Here is a 26,932-nt window from a genome sequence, read left to right on the forward strand (position 1 = left end):
AAGGCAGACAAAGGAGAGACAGAGACAGAGGCAGCGACATAGAGACATGAGAGAGGAGTCTCAATGTCTCAATGTCTTTTGGAAGCTCTCAGCTCTCAGCTCTCTTCCTCTGTCTCTCCCCTCTCCTCCACTCTCCACTCCTTCTCCTTCGTATATATTTTTATCCGTTTCGTAATAGAGTCGTTAAGTGGCTCTTTTCTTCTTTTTTTTCTTCTTTTTTTTTGTTTTTTTTTTTTTGTTTTTTTTTTGGTAATTTGATGAACGATTTTTGATAATTTTGCACGTTTTTTTGCACGTTTTGGTGCTTTTGCTTTTGCTTTTGCGACCTGTTGAAACGTTCCAAGAGAGAGAGAGAGGGGGAGAGGGAGAGAGCGAGACAGGTTGCATTGATTGAGGAGTGTGACATGGGGGGCGCATCAGAGAAGGAGAAGGAGAAGCAGTGGAAGGCTCTTATGACTTTTTCTCTGATTTTAATATCAAGTGCAGGCAAGTGGGTAATTATTGTTGTTGACTCTGTCTCTCTCTCTCTCTCTCTCTCTCTCTCTGTCTCTCTCCCGCTCTATCTCTGTGGTTTTTTGCTGCTGCTGCTTGCCCCTGCTTGATGATGCAGGATAGAAAACGCTGACCACTCAACTGTCAATGGCTCGAGGAGTGGGTAAACCTCCTCCCATCAGCTATCCAACGCAGATGATGATGCACTGCAAGAAAACGGGAGGGGATTACTTTTATACCCAAGAGCTTTCTTCTCCCTGGAATCTTATTCTGTTTTTAAATAAGCTCCTAAGCTAAAACTATGATCATAACCTTTCAATATGATTACATTTTATTATTTTTTATTTTTTATTGTATTTTTAAACAATTATTTGGGCTGGTAGTCCCTAATAAAAAAATATATTTTTGGGAAAATTTAAATATTTAAATAATGATCATGTTCAAGTACCAATTACTAATTAATTTATTTAAACTATTTATTTATTTTTTTATTTTTTTATTTTTGATTTAATTATTTTTTAATTAATTATTTTTTATTTCTTTATTTTGGATTTATTTTTTTTTTTTTTATTTATTTACCAATTTTTTATTCATTTATTTTATTTTGTATTTATTTATTTTAGTTCTTATTTATTTATTTTATTTTTTATTTTATTATATTATTTCTTATTTATTTATTTATTTTATTTTGTATTTAATTATTTTAATTCTTATTTATTTATTTTATTTTTTATTTATTTATTTTATTTTTTTAAATTTATTATTAGAACGCAGTTTTGTTAAAACTTTGATCTAAAACTAAATTATTTAATCTAAATAAATATTATTAGTTTTTTTTAATGTATTTATCTAATTATTTATTTATTATTGTTATTGATAATTTTTTCCTATTTTAGTTTTTTGTCATGAAAATTTGAAATCTTAAGTTCCTTCCTTCCTTTATTCATTCATTCATTCAGTCTCTCAATTCTGTACTATTTTCTAGGTATTTCTAGGATTTCAGTGTATTTGTGTTGCCCCCGACTCTTTGTGTGTGTGTGTGTGTGTGTACGTGTGTGTGTTTGTTTGCCCATTTTGGAGTGCTGCACTTTTGCCTGGCCTGATTCGTCCCTGCCTCGTCTGCTGGCTGGCTTCCTGGCTGTCGAACTTCACCTGTGGATGTGATTTGCATATGTGGCCCCATAGCTTGCCCCAACAGAAGCAGAAGCAGCCAGCAGCAGCAACAGCAGCAGCAACAGCAGCAGCAACAACAGCAATTGCAAGTCCGAACCTGGAGTCTCAGTCCGAGTACGACTCGAAGTCTGAGTCTGAGGCTGCTTTTGAGTGCCCATGAATAGTCACAAAGCATTAAGCACTTGAGGTGCTTATTGGGGGAATGGCGGATAGGGGGGTTGCGATGTGATGTGGTGGGGTGGGGCCAGCAGGGCCCCACAATTATCTACACAATATGGCAATCACATATGTAGATATGCACACACTCAGCGGCAGCAGCAACCAGTTGTCCAATCTAGGAAGTGCATGAATTGCATTTTCCATATGGCCACAAAATGCTTGCACCCTCCCCCCCCCCCCCCCCCCACCGCCTCCCGCCCCTTCCTTCTACCTGGCTGCAACTCCTCCATCTCCGCGGACAACTGCGTTTTGCCATTTCCTCATTACTAGCCGCAGAAAACAGCAACAAAACAGCAGAGAAAAAACGAAGAAAAATATAAGAGAGAAGAGAAGAAAATAGTAAAAACGGGTCGCAGTCATCGTCTCTCGGAGTCGTCGCCAGCGTTGTCTTCTTCCACGAGTTACGTTTTGCGGCCGAGCGCAGAAGAAATTGAACTTTTTCACACCAGAATCGATTGTAATTGAATGCCCGAGGGCGACCGAGGCCAGGCCGGGCCCCAGTGTCCGGCGTAGAGTAGAGGCCCATGCCTAGGCCCAGACCCATGCCGAGGCGCAGGCCTGTTAATGCAAATTTTTCTCATTTTGACATTGGAGAATATTTCAACCAAAAAGCATCTATAAACTTTCCACCAGCCAAAAAAAGTGAGCAAAAACGAAGAAGATACACCACCAATGGCGTACATTAAATTGCTTTATTTTTGTTTTTGTTTCTGTTTCTGTTTCTGCTTTTCGTTTTTTGTTGTTCGTTTTCGGTTAGATGTTGATGCTTAGGATCTGCTCTGCTCTCCAGTGGGGGGACACCTGCTGCTAACATTTTGCTTCAAATTGAAATTTGAAAGAGCAAACAAGCAAAAACGCAAGCCCGAAAAATGGGCCACAAGGCTATGGGAATACTCTATTCGGGGGAGATTTCTAATGGAAATGGGAATGGGAATGGACTTTTTCTGCAGAAGAAGGAGGAAAGCAATATCCCGCCAGACGCGTTCTCTTAATTGTTCTATTCTCTCTCTCCCCCAGTGTGTCTTAGCTGTACAGGAAATAAAGTGTATCCGCAAAGGGTTTATTAATTTAACAACTATAAAAAGTCATAAAAAATATAATAATAATTAAAAATAAATAATAAAAATACAAAATAAATAATAATAATACAAAATATACAATAATAATAAAAAAATAGTAATAATAAAAAAAAAATAATAAAAAATATATAGTAATAATAAAAATAAAAAAAATAATAAAAAAAATATATATAATAATAATAATAAATAAATAATAATAATAATAAATAAATAATAATAATAAAAAATAAATAATAATAATAATAATAAATAAATAATAATAATAAAAAATAAATAATAATAAGAAATAAATAATAATAAAAAATATCAAAAATAATAATAATAATAAAAAAAAAATTATTTTGTTGATGTATTTATTTACAAAAAAATTAAAATTAAAAATAGCTACAATAAAAAATATTTTAAATTACAAGTAAAATAACTACAATATTAGATTATATTAAAATAATAGATTAATAAAATATTACGTTATTGTAGTTATTTTTAATTGTAATTCAACATATTTATAATTGAGTTTCTTTGTATTTATTTTTTATGAAAAATATATAGTTAAAAATTTTTAAAAATTTAATAAAATATAAATAAAATTCTAAAAGAATTATAGAGATAAAGAAAGAAATAGAAAGAATAAATCAAATTAAATAAATGTGTAAATGTGTCCCCCCTATAGATTCTTATTCCTGAAAAAATCGAGTATGCTAGTGCTAAGCCACACTGGGAGAGAGAGAGCAAGACCCTCCTCAATCGCATATCAAATATTTATCTCTTTTTTTATGCAAAATATATTTTCTCTTCTAGTTTTTGGGCTCCATCTGGAATGTCTGTTCCCATCGATGGGTGTTTGTGTGTGTGTGTGTGTGTGCATGGAAACTTCATTAACCGATTCGATTTCGCCATAATTCTGTGCCCCACAAAATTTCACAACAGGCGCTCCACAAAAAAAAACAACAAAAAATAATAAAAAGAAGAAGTGATATTCCCAGGCCCCCGCCGCACACACACACACACACGCATAAAATGGCCTGGCCGAAGCGTAACCGTAAATTGATGGCTTACAACGATTCAACATTAAAATAAAACAAATGTACAACAACAACAACAACAACAACAAAAAAGCTTGTAAATGATTCATTTTCTTCAGACAAGAAATCAAAGCGCGAGAAGGTGTTTAATTACCAAACAAAATTCAAAAAAAATTCAACAAAATTCAACAAAATGGAAACGATTAATTCAATTCAATTCGCCAAATTTTTGTGGCGTCTGTAGAGGCCCCGTTATGGTTAAAAGCAAAAAACTACAACAACAAAATCTGCCTGAAACTGTTGCTAAATTTGTGGTTCGCGTAGAAGATCTTTGATTTGTTGTGTATCGTGTGTGTGTTTTTGCCCTTTGGGCAAATCCAAGAAAATATTTATTTTTTGCAAGAGCTGGAACTGTGAATGCTCTGAGAAATGATTAAAACCAAAATAGGGGAGGGATGGGGCTTTGTGGTAGGTATTTGGTTTATATTTTGCGAGATCTATGCGGTTTTAGAGGAGTACAAAAGTGTTATGTGAAAGCTTTGATGGAGTTTTATGGGTATCTTCTTATAGCTTGAGCTCTTCTTCAAGCTTTGAGAGTCTCAAGCGTGGATCCTTAAGGGAAATAAAGGATTTTCCATTGATCTAGAATCATTGATGTGCCTTTGAATTGAATAGAAAACTCTCTCTTCCAGAGAGCACCACACACCTCTCTCTCCCAGTGTGGCTTGTATACTCCTGGGAGAGTAGGGTATTAAAAATCCCACAATAAACACTGCCCCTCGATCAATGGAGAGAGAAACAGAACACAAAATAATCAACCTCGAAAGCCTCGTGTTGTGTGTGTGCCATTTATCAAATCATTGCAGCGATGGAGACGGAGATGGAGACGGAGACCAGAGCACAAACAGAACTCAAACTGGACTGAACCTGAACCTAGGTCTAGGGCTAGGGCCAGGTCTAGGGCTAGACTCTGGTCTCGTCTGGTGTGAGTTTCAGTTGGGCGCCTCCCCGCCCTCCCCGTCCCTCTCTCTCCCCATCTCTCGTGTCTGTCTGTGGGTCAGACAGAAGAGTTCAAACCCATCCGTCAAGTGGTGGTGTGGTGCGTGGTGCGTGGTGCGCGGTCTTAATGGATCGACACATTGAAGATTGCTGCGAGAGTCTCTGCGGATTGGTTTGGATTGGATTGGATGGGATGGGATATGGGATTGGATTCTTTCACTCTGCATCGTCTCTAGTTGTGTTTTGGTGTTGTCATTTATCATTCGATTCCCCCCGGTACTCGCCCCCCTTTTTTTTTTGGTTTGTTAACAAGTAAAATCTATTTAAGCCTTGTTCGTGGCATTGTTGGGCTGTGTGGCTCTTTAATTGGTTCACATGATTTGTAAATTAAACAATTGCGAGCGCGAGACTTTTGTAATTTGTAATTGAAAATTGAGCATGAAGAAACGGTGTGAGCTTTGACAGCTTTGCTGCTAGATGGAGGCGGGGGGGAGGGGGAAGGGGAAAGGGAGAGCACAACACGCGTTGATTGATAATATCGTGATTCGGTCGCTGGGTGGGGGGAGATCCACTGATTTGAGGATTGGCATTGGACTCTGAAACGATTATTGCAGCTAAATCTAAAGACAAAAAACAATAACAACAGCAACCGGAAGTAATATAATATTTTGATAATGAATTTTCGAATGAATATTTACGGAATATATTCAACAGCAAACAAAAAATGATTGATTGATGGCTCTGAAGATCTTGATTAGATTGACGCGATGGGCCAAAATCACCAATAATGGAGGGCTTTACTGCTAAGCCACACTGGGAGAGAGGGAGAACACGTATCTAGCAACTAGTGCGTCATGCGGCAGCGCCTTTCGGTTGGTAGGGGGCGTAACAGCCTTGTGCTGGCTTCCCGTTTAGGGACACCTTTTATCTTCGATGAATACCCCGGTTCGATGGCATAGTTTAGTTCCTAAGTAGATCCTCCCAGCCTCCCTCCCTCCCCGCCACTCTTTATCTGTCTCTTCATTCCAAGTCCATCGCTTTAAGGTCGGTCTTGATCTGTGGAGGCACGCAGCCCCCTAGAGCACACGACCTCTTTGCCCTCGCTGTTGCTAATCCTTTCTGCTGCAGTTTGTTGCACAAAGTTTGCTCATTACAAAACCAGAAAGAGGGGAGATCTGAGCGATCCTATCCTATCCTATCCGATCCGAAAAGATTATAATTGATTAAGATGAATCAGCGTTGCGGTCAAAATGTTTGATGGGAATATAAATTGTTTGTGGTTTTGTGTAACGATGCAAACGATGCGAGACGAGACCCACAGATCTCCCTCTCTCTCTCTCTCTCTCTCTTTACCTCTGTGAAGCGATGGATAGATGGATGGACCGATGGACCGATGGAGCGATGGACATGGAACAAGTTGTGGCCTAACAAAATCAAATGCAACATTTTTGTTTCTGTTGTTGTTGTTGTTGGTTTTTTGACTTTGCCCCCTAGTTGCACGCAGAGTGCCGCAAGTGCCGCCGCTGCTGATGATGATGCGGCTGCCTGCCAGAGGGGCACAGACTGTGGGGCATCATCAGCACAATGCCAAAATGCCACTCTCAAGGCGGTAAATCTAAGCCGTGGTAAATAAATCAATCGCAATGCAAAAATTTTCGCGTTTTTTTTTTCGCTTTTTTTTTTTTTCAAATACCCTGCAATTTTAGGGATCGACGGGGTGATGATTTTGGTGCCCCCAAATTGAAGGATTATGCAGGGTTCTTCTTTGGACTGGTGATCCAGAAATTGTTTAGTATTTTTTTTTTATTAATTAATATTTAATATTAATATTCTAACAATATTTTCCTAAAAATGTAATTTAGAAAAGTTTGGTATGATATTAAATTAGAATAAATATTTAAATAATTTTAATTTAAGCAGACTAAATTATATTTAAGTACATAAGTTCAAATTTATATTATTGTATATTAATTTTTTATTCTATACTTATTTGTTTATTAATTTGTATTTTTTTTATATTGGTATATTTTTTTCTTTCATTTTATTTATGAATATATTTATTAATAAATATCAATATTAATATATTTTGTTTACCTTTTTAATTTTTTTTTTTTTACAGTTTTAAGATTAATTATTTCCGTATATTTTTATTATTAATTATTTTTAATTTTCGGTTTTTATTTGTATTTTTTATTTTGATTTATTTATGATTATTATTTTGTATTTATTATTATTATTTTTTATTTATTTTTTTTCATTAAAATTAATTATTTTTTGAATTTATTTTTAATATATATGTATTTTTTTTAAGATTCTTGTATCCTTTTGTTCCTATGGTTCTTGTTGCTTTTCAAGGGGTATCCTTTGGTCCGCATCCAGCCGAAAGTTCTCTGCTTTGGTTTTCTCTTCTTTCATGTTGTTGCCTGCGTTTGATTTTGTTGCTGCCGCTGCCGTTGCCGCTGCAACGCTGCACCGCTGCACCGCTGCGGCTATTGATGAGCGGCCATCAATATTTGTCTAGTTCGAGTGTGGAATGTGCAACGCGGGCCAAGACCCGGCGAGACTCTTGCACTGGGCCTCGGCGGATCCTCTGCGGAGCAAAGTCCCACATCTCAGCGAATCTCTTGACTTGAATGCTGATTGCGTGTGGCAGGCAAACTTCCTGTTTTGTGGCCACCCAAAGTATTTATTTTCTATCTCTCTCTGTGTGTGTGTGTGTGTGTTTTTCCCCATTTCCCATTGAGCTCAAGGTTTGCTGCGGCTTTAGCTCTGCTTTGGCTGCTAATTAAACGCCTCGAAACGTACACACCTACCTACCTGCCACCCCCTCCTCCCCAGGCCCAGCCCCAGTCCCAGCCCCAGTCCCAGCCATTTGCCAATTTGGCAATACAGTAGCTCCTTTGGCTCTGGGGCCCACGCGCTCCCCAGAGCTACTGCTCCGAGGAGTAATAGTAATAATCATTGAACTTTGATCTGATCGAGACAGAGAGATATATCTGTCGCTTAATATTTATATATATATATCTATATATATATTATCCAACATTTGCATTTGATTGAACGAATGAATTACTTGGCGTCACCGATGACGTGGCAGCGTTTTTTTTTTTTGGGAGGGAACGAGGGAATGCTCTGTAAGACGCTTCTTGGGGGAAGGACCCGAACGAAAAAGAAGAGTCTTTGAAGATCCCAAGAAAAGCGAGAATTATATGAGTCTTCTAAAAGATCATATAAGAGGGAGATTATAGGATATAATTTCTAAAAACAATAACATTCCATAGATCCTTTGATTGGTCGCTTTGATCACCGAATAAATGCATCCTTGCCATAAATTATTCCCTTATTGATTGCTCTTCATCGAAGAGAGCTCTCCATTTTTGGACTGAGGGTTCATTGAGGGCTCTTCCGCCGAAAGTCAGGGCTGACAAACGCCTTGATAAAGCCAAGGAACCCTTTGAATTATGGGATTCTGGGTAGCATATGCGATGTGATGTGATGTGATGTGAGGCAATCTAACAAGTCTCTTTCCCAGTCTCTGGCTCTCTCTGGTCGGTCGTCGGTCGACGCATGTGGGATGTTAAAGGTGAGGTTACAAGCAAAACAGACAGACAAAGGCCCAAGCCCCAAGCCCCAGCTACAGCCCCAAGCCCAAGCCCCAGACGGGCCCAAAGAGTTAGACGTTTTGCTGGGGTTTCTGTGATTTGATTGTTGCTCGCGTTGTTCCCGTTTCACGTTTTGTGGGCACGGCCATGGCGATGACGCAGAGACGCAGACTCCGGATAGACGGACATTTAATTGAAATAAAGAAGTTTAATTTAAGCTAAGCGACGAAGAGGTGTTGGATGCTGCGTGGGAACACACACAGCAGATGGAGAGAGACAGAGAGAGAGAGAGAGAGAGAGAGAGAGAGAGGCAGGCAGGAAAGATTAGCTTTTAGTGGCGCCACACACACTGCCAGATCTACTGCCACAAATATATACATATATATATAGTCTCGGGGATCGGAAATCGCATTATTACGACACAATTACACAAGTTTTGTTGTTGTTGTTGTTGCTGTGGTTGATGCTGCTGTTGTTGCCTTCTCTCATGGCGCGTCCCGAGACGACTCTCGGGGGTAATTGCAATTGAAGCGCAATCAATTATTTATACCATCCGATCGGTCCAGCCGCAGCCACCGAGAGTAAGAGGTGCCTGCCTGCCACATGCTGTGCTGTGCCGTGGAGCTGTGTAGCTGTGCTCTGCGCTGTGGAGCTGTGGAGCTGTGGAGCTGTGGAGCTCTCTGGCCAAGAGATTTACTCGCTCAGTCTCACTTAAATGGAGCTAAGCGCGCAAGTTGATTGCGTGCAATTTATTAAGACGCGCTAACAAGACGTGTGAATGACCAAAGCCGACCAGGAGAAGGCAGCAGCCAGCAGCCAGCAGGCAACAGGCAGCAGCCTCCAAGATCCAGCTGGAGCCGCCTGAAAGCCTCAGCCAGGGAGCAGTAGAGGAGCCCCAATCTGCCACTTTCTGGTGGCTTTTTTGTCCGGTGTAATCTCTGTGGCGTCTGCCTGTCATCCGAACATTCGATGGCCTCAATCGCTTATATTTTTTGTGGCATTTCTTTGATTTTCGGATCGCCTAAAACTCTCACAGGTGGCTGGAAAAATTCCCCGATATTTATCTATGGATTACAGACGGGGAAAACACTGGTAGCCAAGAGACTTGATAGAAAAGTGAGATTGGGAAACAACAAAGCAAAGCAAAGACGATTATCCATGGCTTAAAATTTAAATTTAAAATTAAAATAAATTTCCACCGTTTCCAGAGCACTGGAATATTAATATTTATATTTGGAATCACAAAATATATATGTAGGCTTTCTCCGAGAGTGGAAATTGTACCAAGAAAATGTTTTCATTTTCAAAATAATTTATTATTTTAATTTTTATATTTAGATGGACAAAATTTCCTACAAATTAAATATATATTATATACACTTTAAAGTTTTTTATATTAACATACATACATATATAGATTATTTATTATTTATTTTGTTGTATTATTATTATTATTATTTTTTTGTATTTTTTTGTATTAATATTTTTTTTATTCATATTTTTTTATTATTTTTTTGTATTAATATTTTTTTGATTCATATTTTTTTATTATTTTATTTTAGTTAATTTTGTATCCTTTTTTTGTATTATTTTTTATAATCTTATTATTTTTTACTATTTTTATTTTGTATTATTATTATTTTTTATTATTTTTATGTTTTATTATTTTTATTTGTTATAATTATTTTTTTTTTTTTTGTAAATTTATTTGTTGTTTTTATTTTATTTGTATTATTATTTATATTCCTATAATTTTTACTATTATTATTGTTATATTATTTATTATTATTACTTCTTATTTATTATTATGAATATTTTTTATTACTATTATTTTTTTTTTTAATTAATTTGTTGTTTTTTTAATTTAATTTAACTTAATTATTTGTTTTACTTTAGAAACCGAAAATTTAATATAAATATGCCCAGAGTGTGCCGGGAACACTCGAATCTTCTTCTAGATGGATCCTAAAACCATCTTCTTGCTCTTTTGGCGCATAGCCCTTGAGGGCACACCCACGTAATCCCCTCAGAGATCATTCCTTCAATTCAAAAGTCTCAAAATTAATGGTCGGCCATACACCCCTTGATTGTGACCCTAGAAGGACTTTCGGCCACTCCACGGCCATCTCCCAGGTTGACCTCCTGTCTCCACATTTCAGCAGCACACACACACACATGTGGCCACTCTCTCCCTCTCTCTCTCTCTTTCTCTGTGTGGTATCTTGGACACTCCATCTATCTCCAAAAAGTGCGCTTTGAGGAGGAGAGGAGGACTCCGGCACAATCAGTGTCAGTGTCTCCTGTTACCACACGACGACAACGAAGTCGACTCGTCGACTCGTCGACGATTTCCACCCACGTTTCCTCTGGGTCTTTTCGGGGCACTATCTCTACCACTAAAGAAGCCCATTACTGTCTCATTCCCGACTCATTCAACTCTCGTTTAGCATCGCACAGTCAGAGTCGCAGAGTCGCAGCGTCTCAGAGTCGCAGAGTCTCAGAGTCAAGGCTAATCTGCTCTTCTCTGGAGAGTGGGGCAGAGTGGGGGCTGTTGAGTGACTGCCACAACAATCGATGGAGAGGGAGGGGGAGAGGGAGAGCTGCAACTCGAACTCCAACGACATTGGCGACAGGCCATTGTTTTGACTTATTGCCTGGGCCTTTTTCTTTCTTGCAACACCAACAACAACAACAAGATTGATCTCTGTGCAAAATGTATCTTATTTTTTCATTCGATTTGTGCAACGACTCCGCATCCGTCTCCGTCTCCCCCCTCCTTGTGCACTTGTGCGCTCTGCCTTCGCCCCTCCGCCGCTCTGTGGCCTCCGGTTATTGCCGCTTGAGTGAAGTGTGGCTCTGGTCGGGGGGTAGGGGGGGGTTTGGGGCTCTGAGGAGTCTAGTAGGAGGACCTGCCTGCCTCTGCCTGCGCCTAGCCCCATGGAGTTGTTAAATGTTTAACACGTGATATGACAAATAAATTACATATGATCAACAGAGGCATTGGGACCATAAAAAACAACAACAACAACAACAAAAAACCCAGGCAAAAGGAAAACCCAGCGAATGGATGGATGGATGTGGATGGATGGATGTGGATGGATAGCGGCTATGACTTAATAAAAACCTTTTAAGCGATCAATCAAGCGATTTTAATGCTGTTTCTCCGATCACCGAGGATCGATCGTTTATTCTGATTTTCTCAATCGCTGATTGAATGAGATGATCTTGTTCTGGGAACCCCACGCCCCCCCCCCACAACCCCCACAACCCATCAACATTTACGATGCCATTCCTGGGTTTTTGCTCCGCTTTTCCTGCCCTCAAGGATGGGAAATGTGCCAGGACGTATACCAAAAACTAAACCAAAAGTCACGCTAATAGTAAATTGAGGCTCTATACGAATCATTTGCGAGGGGGTTGGAGGGGGGGGCTATAGACTGCACTGCACTGCACTGCACTCCCATGGGATCTGGAGCCCACAAATTGCATATTTTTCATATGCAACAATTGACACCCTCTAGGCACACGTCGTCGACAGCATCATCATCATCATCATCATGAGCAGCAGCAGAGAGAGAGGTTCCCAAGGTGCTTTTTGGCTTGATGATGATGATGATGGTGGTGGTGGCATGGTGGTGGTGGTGGTAAAGTGGATTAATGTGGCATGAAATGATTTGGTGAAATAATGCAATGTTGTGCTGCTTGGACACCGGTTCGGTTCAACTTCGACTCCTCTTTGTGGGCTCTCACACACGCAGGCAGGAGGCGCAGAGGCAGGAGGCGCAGAGGCAGGAGGCGCAGAGACAGAGGCGACTCTAACGAGTTTTGGCTTTTCCTTTGTGGTGCTGCCTGCCTGCCTGCCTGCCTGCCTGCTACCTGTACATATTTTGCACAATTTTCCTATAGAGAAGACCCGTATGCAGGGCAAATTCCCAGGCTTTTTTTTTTTTGATAACACAATTTTGGTGGCGGCTCAGAGGACTGTGTGGTTCGTTTACCGCAAAGTGCATGTGGGTTCAGGTTCATCGTGTGGCATCATCGCAGCAGCCTCCTCCCTCCCCCTGCTCCCCTCTCCGAGGTTATTACTTGACTAATAACAAAAGCCCCCGACGCACCACATCCACATAACGGGTCAGCGAGTGCTCCCAGTGCTCCTGGGTGGGGTATTTGGGGGCTAATCTCTTTCTGCATTGCGTTCCATCTTGTCATACCCGTTTTACCCGGTGTTTTGGCTGTTTTCGTTTGATTGGACTCCTATGCAAAGTCGTCTGTAGGAGGGGGGTGGGGAGGGGATATGTGACTCACTTATGTACCATCATGTACTCTGTCTCTGTCTCTGTCTCCATCTCTCGGGTGGAGAAGAATGTCGCTTACACACAACTTTTTCCACGAAAATTCACTTTGAAATTTAAGAGATTTATCGTTAGATTAACATTTGATTGCTTCTCTTTTTTTTCTAGTTTTGTGACGCTCTTTGAAGCACTTCATTTAGTTTAGATTAGTCTTGGTTTTCGTCTGTCTCTCCCTCTCTCTCTCTCTCTCTCTCTCTCGGAACATTTGCGAATATATCTCTATCCCCAAGACAGGGTGGAAAAAGTGCGGGAATGGGGGATCATCGGCAATATTGGACAAGCACATTCATGTCGTCGGATTAGCGTACCCCTTCCCCTGCCCCTGCCCCTGCCCCTGCCCCTCTTCTATTGAATTTATATTTCTTTGCTTTCGTTGTTGTTCTATCCCTCTGTCTCTCTGTCTCTCTCTTCCTCCCTCGCTCTGGCCACTGCAAGGCCTCCCCCCGACCCACCTCCTTTAATTAATGGAGTTTCTGTCATTTATCTCTCTCTCCCACCATAAAGAGCCTCTCTCTCTTCCTCCCTTTGGCAAGGCAATTTTTTATTAATTTTTTTTAAAATTTATTTATTACATTTATTATTATCTATTATTATTACATTTATTTTTTGGTGTCACATTTATTATTTATTTATTTATCTAAATTTATTTTTTTTTATTTTTTTTATTAAAAATTTATTATTATCACATTTATTATTTATCTAAATTTTTTTATATTTTTTTTATGTATTTATTACAAATTTATTGTTATCACATTTATTATTTATTTATTTATCAAAATTTTTTTTTTATATTTATCTAAATTTTTTTTATTTTTCTATTTATATATTACAAATTTATTATTATCACATTTATTATTTATATATTTATCTAAATTTATTTATTTATTAGAAATTTATTATCACATTTATTATATATTTATTTATCTATATTTTTTATTTTTTTTTATTTATTTATTTATTTTTTTATTTATTACAAATTTATTATTATCACATTTATATTGATTTATTTATCTAAATTTTTTTACCTTTTTTTTATTTATTTATTTCATTTATTTATTATTATCAAATTTATTTTTTTTTTTGCTCCAATTTAAATTGTAGTTTTTTTTTTGGTGCAAAAAATCGCTTGCAAAATTATTGCACAATATTTTGCGGCTTTAGTTTTTCTTTCATTAAAATTCCTCGATTTCGTGAGCTGTTGGCAAATCAGCGCACAACTCCCACACCACACACCAGGGCCCCCGTCCGCAGAATCGATTCCCGCCATCGTGGAGGGGGGGGGGATGCCGCCTCAACAATGCTGCACTTCGCTTCGTATTTCGTGCTCTACATAATTCATCATCAATCCACACAGTCAGCGGCTCAGAGGCAACACAGACTCCTGCGGGCACAAAACGTGCGGGTGGTGGTGCTGTCTGGATGGGTGCTGGATGGGTGCTGGCTGGGTGCTGGATGGGTGCTGGCTGGGTGCCTGCGCTATTTCCAATCAGACGAAGAAAAAACAGAAATATTAGAGCAATTTCCTATGGTGGAGGGAGGACAAGGAGAAAAACCTTTAGTTCTGTTTTGGCATATGACTTATTTGCTTGGCCTGCCCTGGAAGGAGGCACCGCATCGCACCGCTCCGCTCCGCACCGCACCGATGATGATGATGATGATGGTGCAGTGCTGTCCAGTCTGCACCTACAACTTAACGCCGCCAACTATCGAGAGGGAGGGGGGTGGGCAGGGGGGAAGAACGCTATCGATGCCTGTCGTCGCACCTTTTGCCAATTTACTCGCCGTCCCCCCCCCCGGTCCCCCCCACACGCTTGGGGTTTTTGTGGCTTTTGCGAGAGTTCGTTTCAGAGTCAACTTTGGCATGACTTTTCATCGCTGTCGATTGTCGTGATCAATTGAGAGCAATTTATTATGAAATGAGGGTGAATTATATGAATGAGCGTCGTCGTTGAGGGAACTCCAATCCAAACTGAAAATCTCAAACGAAAAAAGAGCCCCAACCAAGCGCTCTCCCGGTCTCTCATCTGCGTTAAGCGCCGCACAATTCTTTTGATCTCCTCTTTGGTTATGAAAAATCTTTCCATTTTCCTGTTGCCTGTTGCCATTGCCTGTTGCCTGTTGCCATTGCCTGTTGCCTGCCTTTGATGACTTGTTGCACTTTGCATTCGGTTTGAGTTGTGAGTGTGATTTTTAAAAGTGTTTTACATGGGAATCGACATGATATCCAACAAAGCAGCCAGCCAGACAGGCCAGACGGGCCAGACAGGCGGCACGGCTGGAGTTTGAGAGACGGAATTGCATTCGGAAAATATATCTGTAAACGATATCGAATATCGCTCCATGAGGTTTTTTTTTTTTTTTTTACTCCATCTCCTTCTCCCTCTCCCTCTCCTTCTCCTTCTCCTAGTTGTAAATTGTCTATCGACAATTATTTTATTATGCTGTCAACACTTAAATGTAATAATGCCAATAATATTGTTTTATGACAGTCGCCAATATCTATAGCGGGTTCCTTTTTTTTTTTTCACGAACTCTTTTTTTTTTTCGAGGGGGGGATCGTGTGGGTTGTTTCCACCTTGGGGCTGTTGGATCTAGTTGAGGTCTCTCCTGCTGCCTTTTCGGTTTCGTTTTTGAGGCAACGTTTGAGGTCAGCCATGATTTTTTTTTTTTTTTTGGGTTCCTTCGTCGTTCTCTTGCTCGTGTTGCATATAGTTATAGTCGCTCTGTTTTTCGTTGTTCTTTTTTTTTTTTGGTGACGGTGGGAATTCTAGACCAGCTTCAGCTCCCAGCTCCAAAGGCACTTAAACTGTTGCTATTTTTGTGTGTTTGCTGTTTGCTGTTTGTGCTGCTTTTTTATGGCCTCAAACTAGTAATTGGTTCATAAGCCCTGCAGTCAGTCGACGACGACTCTGCGGTAGCAAAACAGACGAAAAAAAAAAAACCAATTAGATTTGGTTTAAATTCGATTTTCTCAGCCTCTTTTTAAGTAGTCCAAAATGTTTACTGGCTTCTGGGGTTTATCATCTATTCAGAGATAGAGAGAGAGAGAGAGAGAGAGAGAGAGAGAGAGAGAGAGAGAGAGAGAGAGAGAGAGAGAGAGAGAGAGAGACGAAGGGACTTTAATTACACTTTTTATGGCCAGCGATTTTCACTTAGCAACGCTCTCGGGGGCCTGCCACACACTCAAATTTACAGTAAGTTTTTTCTCTCTTTTTTCTCCTTTTTTTCTCTCCTTTTTTTAATTATTTTTTTTTTGCACCACAACAAAAGAGAACGATCCTGCAGCTGGGTTTCATTTCGGGTTTTCCCTTTACGAGGCAGCAATAATGATAACAGTTACGAGAGTCCGACCTGTCAGCGGACAGCGCTGCTACACTCAGCGAAAAAGTACACTCCATTACATATTCGCTGCGCAAAATACAATACAAAAAAAGTAGTTTAATTTTTTTTAAATAAAAAAATTATTTAAAAAATTATGATATATTTAATTTGTGGGTTATATAATTTTTATTTTATTTTTTATATATTTTTATTTATTTTATTTAAAAAAAAAATAGTTTAATTTTTTTAAATATACAAATTATTTAAAAAAATATGATATATTTAATTTGTGGGAAATATAATTTTTATTTTAGTTTTTATATATATTTTTTTTAATATATTTTTATATATATTTCATTTTTTATACATATTTGTATTTATTTCATTTTTTATATATTTTTAATAATTTTTTTTTTATAAAAAATATGATATATTTAATTTGTAGGAAATATAATTTGAATTTTATTTTTAATATATATTTTATTTGTTTTATTTTTTATATACATCTTTATTTATTTTATTTATTATATATTTTTATTTGTTTTATTTTTTATGTATTTTGTTATATATTTTAAATATTTCCAAATTAATTTCCATTTGGTGTTTTGTTTTTTTACTTTGACAGGGCACTTTTCTCCAAGTGTAGCATAAATTAAGTATACGACCCGGTAGCAGTTTGAATTCGTCAAAAGTCTACAGATAAGAAGTCTTTGGGAGATTATAATATCTAGCTTTTTATGGGCGGATATATTTCGGCAACAGCAGCTCCTTGAGAGGTGGAGAGGGAGGAACAAAGATACTTCTTCGCTGCCACTAAAGAGCATCCCTTGGTCGACATCTTTGCCACCATCTATTCAGAGAGAGAGAGAGAGAGAGCGATTTCTTGTGGATATTTTACTCCTTTTGTGAGGGCGTCTCCCCACCACCCACCCCGCCGCCCGCCGCCCGTCCTCCGCCAACCCACGGCAGTGATGTATTAGGGAGTTTCGGGTTCATTGGAGCTGTAAACCTGGTAGCCCCCCGAAAGTTCAACTCCTCATATATCATAAAAGTGAGGCACAAAAAAAAAACCTTCTCTGGGCTAACGGAATCTCTAATCGAATAATTGCAACAAGGCGAGTGGCAAGAAGAGAATGTGGCAGTGGCTGTGGCTGTGGCAGCAGCGGCAGCAGCAGTTACTTTTGGCTTTGTGTCAATGTGCCTTTTGGACTATCAACTCATGGCCATCAGAATTCGTTGAAGCTGCTGTTGCTGTTGCTGTTTCTGTTGCTGCTACCATTCGTTGGGATGTAATAAATAAGTGTCCATCCATCCGTCCATTCGTCTGTGTTTCTGTTGTTGCATTCAGCCTCATTTCGTGCAGATGCATCTCTCGCCTGTGTGTGTGTGTGTGTGTGTGTGTGTGTGTGTGTGTGTGTGTGTGCGCGTTTCAAACTAAATTGCTTTAAATTAGCTTTTCAATGGTTTTCTGTTTGAATACCCTGTAATTCTTAGAAATCCAGCGGGTATGACCTAAACCTAAACCTTGTCTTTTTGGACTCTTGCGGCTTCCACAACAATAAAAGTGGCTTGTATTATGCAAATATCTACCAGAATGAAGAAAAATCATACGTTTTGGATAAATATTAAAAAGATTTCTTAGCGTAATATAGAATGGAGTACCCTTATCATTCGTTGGATGTTTTTTAAGATTTTTTGTTTCTTTTGTTGGGAATCAAAGACACTTAAGACACTAATAAGGTCTTAAATTGGAGCCTTGCCAAAACAAAGAAAAAAAATGAGTTATTTTTATAGTTAAAGGAAACCAAAAAATGGTCTTAAGCTTCAGATGTGGCTTCAAAAATTAAATTAAAATTAAAAAAAAAAACCAAAACATTTTTTGTGATATATGTTACAATTTTTAAGTGTGTAAATGTGGATCTACTCATCAAAATCGAAAGAAAAACGGGGTTTTTTAAATTTTGTTTAATTTAAAATTTTTTTTTTTTTAATTATTATTATTTTTTTTTATTATATAATTTGTATTTGAATATAAAATATTATCACAGATAGAATTATGATGTTTCCCGCTCACTCACACTCTTTCTCGTGCAGCGTGCACGCCACCTGGCGGAGTGAGCGAGATAAATTTTTCTTTTAACAGATTAATGATTCCCTTAAGGTTTCAACCAGCAGGGTAACCCATTGTCTATATGGAAATGTATTAAACATTTTTTTTCCTTTTTTTTTTTTTTTGGTTTTGGATACACCGCAACAAGTGGCGGAATGGCCGAAAGCCGAGAGCAGGTCTTCATTTGCACTGCGCAACAACAACAACAACAACAACAAAAGCGATCCATCAATCCATCCATCCATCCATCCATCCATCCAGCAAACCATTCCCCAATGTAAGAAGAGCTTCTTCCAGAGTCCAGTTCAAGTGCCCGGGTCATCATGTTGTGCCCCATACCGCCTCACCTGGTTGTTGCACGTGTGTGCTGTGTGCTGTGTGTGTGCTGTGTGTGTGCTGTGTGTGTGTGTGTTGTGGCAGCGGCCGCTTTGTACTTTGGCTGCTGCCGCCGCCGCCGCCGCTTTTGGTGCGCTTTTAGCCAAAGTTTATGGCACTGGGCGAATGCACGGAATGCATGCCACATGGCAGCACATGCAGCATGCAGCATGCACTGTGCACCATGCACCATGCACCAGAGCGCGTTCTCCGCTGTGGTCTCTGCTCCTCCACAGAGTGCGGCCCATAAAACTCTGGCAAATCTGCGTATTTCACATGTCAAGAGATTTGCAAAGAGAGAAACAGAGAGAGTGAGAGAGAGAGAGCGAGAGAGAGAGACTCTGAGAAGAACAAGTGCAAGCGACGTTCCTCGCTTGACAGATTTATGGAATTTGCAGCATTTCCCCCCCACTGCCCTCTGCACTCCGCCCCCCCCTGCCCCCGCATGCGAGTGGAGAGCCGCGCATCAAGAAGCCAAGAATTTTTGTTGGTGCTGCGCAAAAGGTTAAAGGGATCTACCGCAAGGTTTCCACCACAGAGGCCCTGGGTCTTCCAACTTCGACTCCGACTCCGACTTCGACTCCGACTTGGACTTGGACTGCGACTTGGAGTCCGCTCAAAAGATTAGTAGGTGGTCATGCAATTTCAGGGCAATTAAGAACAATCAGCGACTTTTGATGGATTTGAAGGCTGGCGATGAACTATGGAAAGGTTTTTTTCGACTTGTCCTACAGTTATTCCAAGTATGCCACAGAAAGAAGAAGGAGCCACCGACTGGCACAGGCAGGCAGCGAGAAGTTCCCTATGGAATGTATCTTTGGTTGGAAATTATTTTTGTATATTGAGAGGCAAACGAAGATTTCGAGAAGCTTACGGGCTTGCCGCTTCGATCGAATGTTGGGCTTCAGGAGGGATTTCTATAAACGATTGAATAGACGTTTTCGTTCCAATTATTTCTATCATTATCGATCAAAGACAATTTTTCTACCCCCATACTGGATTATTTTAGAGTCCAATTCTTTATCCCCTTAATTATTCTTTACAAAATATAGCACTTAATAATTAACAGAATATTTCGTATTTTTTGTTCTTCTTTATCTCCCATTATTCTCAATATTTAAATCCAAATTTAGCAGAAGTTTTTTTCATTAATTAAATAAAATTTTATAAAAATAATCTTGTAAGGTTTTTTTTTTCGAAATACACAAATTAACTAAAATGAAAAAAATAAAATAAATAAAAATAAAAATCTTATATTATACAAGATTGATGAAAAAAAAAAAAAATCTTGCATTAAAAAAAAATAAATCTTGTATTTTTTTTCGAAACTCTGAGGAACCCTCCAAATATGCCATTTTTTTTACTTCTTCATTCTCAATATTTTAGTCCACTGCCATCCAGATCTAATGAATAAAATACAAATTTAAAAAAAAATAAAAAATAAAATGTTTTAAGTGTTTTTTGAAACTCTGTAGGGAGGTAAAGATTTATGATCAAACAGTTTTGAATTTTTTCAAATTTTTCTAATATTTATTTTTATTTTTGTGGCAGTCCTTTTGCTAAAAACAGTTGTCCTTTATGTTAAGCTCTGCCATCGGGAATGAATAGTTGAATAGTTCAAAGAAAGTTCTTCAAGGGAAAGTTTTCCTAGAAGATTGAAAGATTATCTCTTGGAAATTTTTGGTTCGAATTGCAGGAGGGCTACTTCAAGGGTCTGCTATTTCTCCAGTAAAGCTTTATTTGTATTTCTACTCTCATCTCTTGTTGGATCTCTGGCTCTCTTGTGACGCCACAAGCCTAAACTCTGCTCAAAGAAGTCATTGTGCCGTGGAGACTCTACGAGTAGTAGGCCCTATATTGTACTCCCTGTGGTATTGTACAATTTGTACCAATCCAAAAGCAACAAAATTTGTATTTATATAAATATATTTTCTATAAATAAAATTGATAATTGATTCGTTTGACGGGTGCCACGATTTCAAGCTATATTTCGACCTTTTCTCCTGCTCCTCAGGCTCTTTCTTTGAACTTCTTCTAATTGATTTTTCGGCTCTCTTTGTGGATTTTGGGGGCTTCCAGCACGTGCTCTATACCAAGCGCGGCCATTGTCCACCTGTCCGCCTGTCCCACCCCCTTTGGCCATTTAGCGGCACTTGCTTTCATGAAAAAAACCCAAAAAAAAACAAGGCAGAAGACCTCTTCTGTTGGCCAGCAAGAGCCGGCGGGTCAGAACTGGTAGCAACTCTTTTTTTTGGTGGATCTGTAACAATTAGTGCCTTCTGCCTGCCTGCCTGCTAGGAGCTTTTGTTTGGAGCTATTCTTCAAGCCATTTTTATCATTAAAAACTGCTTATAATTATTTGTAGAACGACTCGCCCGCCGATTCGAAAACAATTAAAATTTTGTGGGCCATTAATCAAAATTAACGCCACATGCGCTGAACGACTGAACGACTAAGCGACTGAAACGTTGATCGAAGTCCGCAAAAGTCAGAAATTTTTGTGCGATTTTTGTGTGCCCAAAGATCTGTCTCTCTCCCGCTCTCCCTCTCTCTCTCTCTGGCAGTTTCCGCATTGATTTAAAAAAGATTCCAAAAAGATGAACAGGAATTTTGATTTATGTTTTAATTTGAGCAACGATTTGGATTTTTGATTTTCGATTTTCGTTTTTTTTTTTCTGTGGCAGAGAATTTTCCTGTTGCCTGCATTTAATGAACTTTGTGGCAGAAGAGGCAGTTAACGCTCATTAAAGTGGCCCCCCCCCCCCCCCAAAACGCCACTAATCATATGGTGGAGGGTTAGAGATCTGGCATAGTATCTGGTATCTTGTATCTTGTATCTTGTATCTGTTGGTCAAGTGGCAGTACAGTTCGGTAGTCTTTTTGGCCGCCTGCTGCTGCTGCTGCTGCCGTGCTGTTGTGGTGTTTTGATTAATGATCTTCTTTCGTGGTACGAAGGCCCTTTTTTGGACTGTCTGTCGATCGATTGATTTCGGGTTAATAAACTCCCCACAGCAAATCGGTGGGGTGCTACATGCGTGCGCACCTACCTATATATGGTGCTCTATAATATTGTATTCGCATTCGGACAGAGCGAGCGCATAACTATAACAGTTTCATTAACTGTTTGCCACATTAATTAAAACATTTTGCAGCCAGCAGAAGAGGCAGCAGCGGCGGCAGGCAGTCGGCAGTGGGTCCAAAGTGATTGTTCGATTTACAGTGGTCTACAGGGGATTTTTTCGGGGCCTAGAATGGAAAGGGAACAGGTGTCCGGCACCCTGAAATGTATGCACATAAATTATTGATTATTTGTAAATACATAATTTAACTATTTGTATATTTAAAAACCAAATATTTGAGTTGTTTGAATTTTCATTAATTTTGTGATTAATTTCCTTGACCTTCCAGCCGATCCTTGGACGGAAGTGCCTTAAAGTGAATATTCAATCTCCCCGGGAATATATCTGCATTCCGCTTGTTTCTATTTTCTATACATACATTTATGTTTCATTCCCATCATTCCTATTTTATTAATCAATGCTCTTGGTTTCTTCTTCATTTGTAAATACATAATTTGACTATTTTTGTATTTGAAAACCGAATATTTAATTTGCACGAATTTCCATTAATATTGTGATTCAATTCCTTTCGTTTCGATGAACTTTCCAGCCGATCCTTGGACCGAAGTGCCTTAAAGTGAGTATTCACATAATTTCCACATAAATATCTCCCCTGGAATATATCTGCATTCCGCTTATTTCTATTTTCTATACATACATTTCTGATTCATTCCCATCCTATTAATCAACCCTCTTCCTTGGTTTCTTCTTCATTTGTAAATACATAATTTGACTATTTTTGTATTTAAGACCCGAATATTTAATTTGCACGAATTTCCATTAATTTTGTGATTCATTTCCTTTCGTTTCGATGGACTTTCCAGCAGATCCTTGGACTGAAGTGCCTTAAAGTGAGTATTCACATAATTTCCACATAAATATCTCCCCTGAAATATATCTGCATTCCGCTTGTTTCTATTTTCTATGCATACATTTATGTTTCATTCCCCTCATTCCTATTAATCAAATCTCTTTTTTGGTTTCTTCTTCATTTGTAAATACATAATTTGACTATTTTTGTATTTAGAAACCGAATATTTAATTTGTACGAATTTTCATTAATTTTGTGATTCATTTCCTTTCGTTTCGATAGACTTTCCAGCCGATCCTTGGACTGAAGTGACTTAAAGTGAGTATTCACATAATTTCCACATAAATATCTCCCCCGGAATATATCTGCATTCCGCTTGTTTCATTCTGTTTCATTCCCATCATTCCTATTCATCAATCCTCGGTTCATTCCTTGGTTTCTTCTTCATTTGTTCCATTTTCTAGGTGATTTTTCTTTTGTTTCTTTCCACCATTCCACTTTCAATGCATATATCCTCCTGCTACTAAGTTTTTCTTTCCAAAAGTTCCAACCAAAAACTTTCGCCCCCCCCTCCACCGAAAATTGTAGCACAGTGTAATGGTGGGTTTCTTGTGCTAGAGGGCGGGAGGGGGGGGGGGGGAGACCCATATCTTATGGAGTATTTATGGTAGCCTGGCCGATCTGCTGCGGGTAATAGCAACATTTTATAAACAACTTATTTCCTTAATTGATTGTTAACAATGATTGCCCGCCGATGAGAAGAGGCCCCCAAACGATGCCCCCAAGTGGATGCCACACTTCTTTCACACTGCAGCAGCAGCAGAAAAGAGGCTGCTGCTGCCGCTGCTGCTGCCGCTGCCGCTGACGTTGTATCTATTAACCACGCACTCCATTATTATTTAATAACATATTTCTTAAGTATCTGCCAACCCAGTTCATGGCACAAAACGAGGCTCTGGCCTCCTACCTCCCTCCCTCTCCCTCTCCCTCTCTGCCTCGCTGTCTATCTCTCTCTTGACCATCATAATTTGTGGGGCCCGTGCAGGCAACGTTCGACGACTCGTCGTCGTCGTTCAAAGTGATTGCCACCCCATTAAAAAAACGGCTGCGCCTTCCACTAGTCTTCTGCGGAGGAGCTCCTGCCACTGCCACTACCACGACGACGATCACTCAATAAGTCTAGACGAAAGATGTGGTACCTGTGCGCACGGGGTACCGGCGTACCCCTGTGATTGTCGCTGTCCGTAGGAGGAGGGGAAGGGGGAGCTCTGGCTGCCGTAATGGATCAGCACGTTGCCAGAGCCCCACAGACGCCTGGCTTGGACTGGCCTGGCCTGCACTGGCCTGGCCTGCCTTTCAGACGTCATCAGCCACACAATAATAACACGAAACACCCCTCCCTGCCCCTGCCCCTGGCCCCCAACCCATTGCCGTTCCAATCATCCAGCCATCCATCCAGCAGCCATCCTTTCAACCATCCTCCGAAGCAACCATTGGAGGAACCCCATCATATTTGTTGCATGATTATGTGGTAATTGCGGCTGTCAATAAAACTCCCCCGTTTTCATTCTTTTCATAAGCGAAAGAGCAGCACACATTTGCAGATACAGATACAGACGTATCTATATATGTAGTATCTACAGATACATGCTATAACAGATCGGAGATGGATTCTGTTCGCCTCGTTTTTTTTCCTATGATTTACTTTGACAAAGGAGTGACATCCCAAGTACTTAAGTGATTTCTTTGTGGAGTAGTTAATGCGTGTGTGTGTGTGTGTGGACATGGTATGCGCAAAGTCATGACAGTCGGACGCCCCCTCTCCTATTCATCGGAGGCACCCACAAAAACCCATGCCCATGCCCCATGCCCATGCCCCTTGGAAGCACTTAGCGGCGTTTAGGCGCTGCTGCGGCTTTTGTGCCGCCTGCCTGCTCATTCCTCTGGGAATCTCTGTGGCATCAAATGGAACGATCTTCAGGGCCCCAATGGTTTATTTCTTGCGCGGATCAGATCATACATATGTATGTAAATCTCAAGTGGAGGAGCTACTTGATCAGCGTTTTGGGCACCTTTTGGGGGCCACTCGATCGCGGGGTGTCATTATACCCTCAAAGAGGTTCCCATCTCTTGAAGGGCCTCTCAACGGAGAAGGGAAAGCATTTTCCTCTGAAGCAAGAGAGGGTTTTGTTCTTGATGGTTGCATGAATGAAATAAAACCCATTTTTGGGCAGAAAGTCCAGAGATGGACCTAAAATTAATACAAAATGTTGCAGGAATATTCTAAAAAAATAATAGGAAAATATACAAACATATTTTAATTAAATATTCGGTTTTTAAAAACAGAAATAGTGCAAAAAATTGGTTTCAATTTTAATTTAATTTTCATTTGAAATGTTTGGAAAAATCGAATCTAAATATAAAAAACATAACATTTTTAGGAAATATAAAAAAATACTTAATTTCAACGTGAAAAATATATAATTTAAATTTTACAAAAATTGTATTTAAACAGGAAATATATTTAAACGAAATTTTAAAATAATCATCTTAAAAATTATTTAAATATATTTTTTTTTACTATATATTCCATAAATACATATGTAAGATAATAAATATAATGAAATATATTTAAATCAAATATTTTCTTTAGCATGATTGAATTTATTGTTTTTCTTTGTGTAATAATATTTTATATTAAAAAAAAAAAATTTTAAAAAAAGAATATTGCAAAATAGGTTTTTTTTTTTTTTTTTTTTTTTTTTTGCATTTGCCACTCAAAAATCAAATTCCATTTAAATCGAATTTTTAATCGAAGTGCAGGTAAATATTAAAGTTGCAGGGCCTTGAGGGCTGTAGACTCTATTTTATCAAGTAGCCTTCAATTGCGAATGAATTTCCCTATTGAAATCGTTTTGGTATCACTTTTGCTGTTTGCTGTGGCCATAAGCCAACAATTTCCGTTCCATTTGTGGCAACTGTTGGCTGTTAACCCAATTGCCGGGCGACGGAGCGACCGCGCGACCCCCTAGGCGGCGGCTGCCACAGATGGAGTGGGCGTGTGTTATACGTATGCTTGTTAGATTGTGGCTTTCAACGGCGGGCCCCAGCAATCCCCAATTCAAGCGTTTAGTCTGTCGTTTCGTTTAGGTGTTAAATATTGAGGGGTCTGGCGAGATGGGCTCTCTTTTGCTTCCTTTTCATGCCACACATCCATCTGGGAGTTCCAGCAGAGTGTTGTAGGTGTTTTGTAGGTGCGGAAAGTGGTCCACTGGATGCAGAGACACTGTACAGATACAGATACAGATACAGATAGAGATACAGATTAGGGTTGGGTTGGTTGCCAGCTATGTTTTCTCCCGACGCGTCGGCAGTGAGTGGGTAGCAAATAAAAGCGCCACAGCCAAAACACTTAATGCATTTGGAGCACACACAGATAAATGGGAGCTTCAATCTCTAAGATTGGGTGCGTCTTCTCCAGAGCATCACCATCATCATCATCATCGTCTGCCTCCCTCTCTGTGTCTCTCTGTCTCTGTCTCTCTGTGGTGGAGCTTGTTAGCTGCTGCTGGGTGTTGGCCAATCTTTAAAGATCAAACAATAAACTTAAAGATCTTCTGGTTCTGTTTTGCTCTCTCGCTCTGCCGTCTCTTTGGGGGCATGCAAATTGTGCAGCCTGCCGCAGAAAAACAAAAAAAAAAAGTGTCAAGCAATGTCAGTGGGAGAATGTGTCTCGCAATTGAAATTTATTTGCACTACAATTCACTGCTGACAATCCGAGGAGAGGCAGGCACTGAACACCGAACACTGCCACTGGCACTACAGATTCTCGTACCTTCTGCTTTCCCCCGCACCTTTCCATATCAATCCCAATAGCAGAGCCACAGCCAGAGCCAAAGCCAAAGCCCAAATCCCAAGTCCAGACTCTGCTGCTGCCGAAAAAGTCACAGTCGGAGGCTAGCGATCTCTAACCCGTCAACTCGTCAAGCTGTGAGCGTCAATCCACCAACAACAGTCGACGACGACGGCGGCCAAGCCTGCCTTGAAGAGTACACAGAGCGAAAAGATTGCCCCATAATGGGGGAGGATCATTTCTGTCTCTGTGGGAGAGAGCAAGGGGTCATAAGTTTTCAGTATTTTAAGGTGGAATTTTTCCCTGACTGGTTTTGTAAAATTGTTAATTAAATTAAAAATTAATTTCTGATTTTGATTATTTTTTTCTGCATTTTTTTATTATAAATTAATATTTTAATTTTTG

The sequence above is a fragment of the Drosophila miranda genome, chromosome XR, assembly GCF_003369915.1.
Source record: "Drosophila miranda strain MSH22 chromosome XR, D.miranda_PacBio2.1, whole genome shotgun sequence".
Taxonomy (NCBI): Eukaryota; Metazoa; Arthropoda; class Insecta; order Diptera; family Drosophilidae; genus Drosophila; species Drosophila miranda.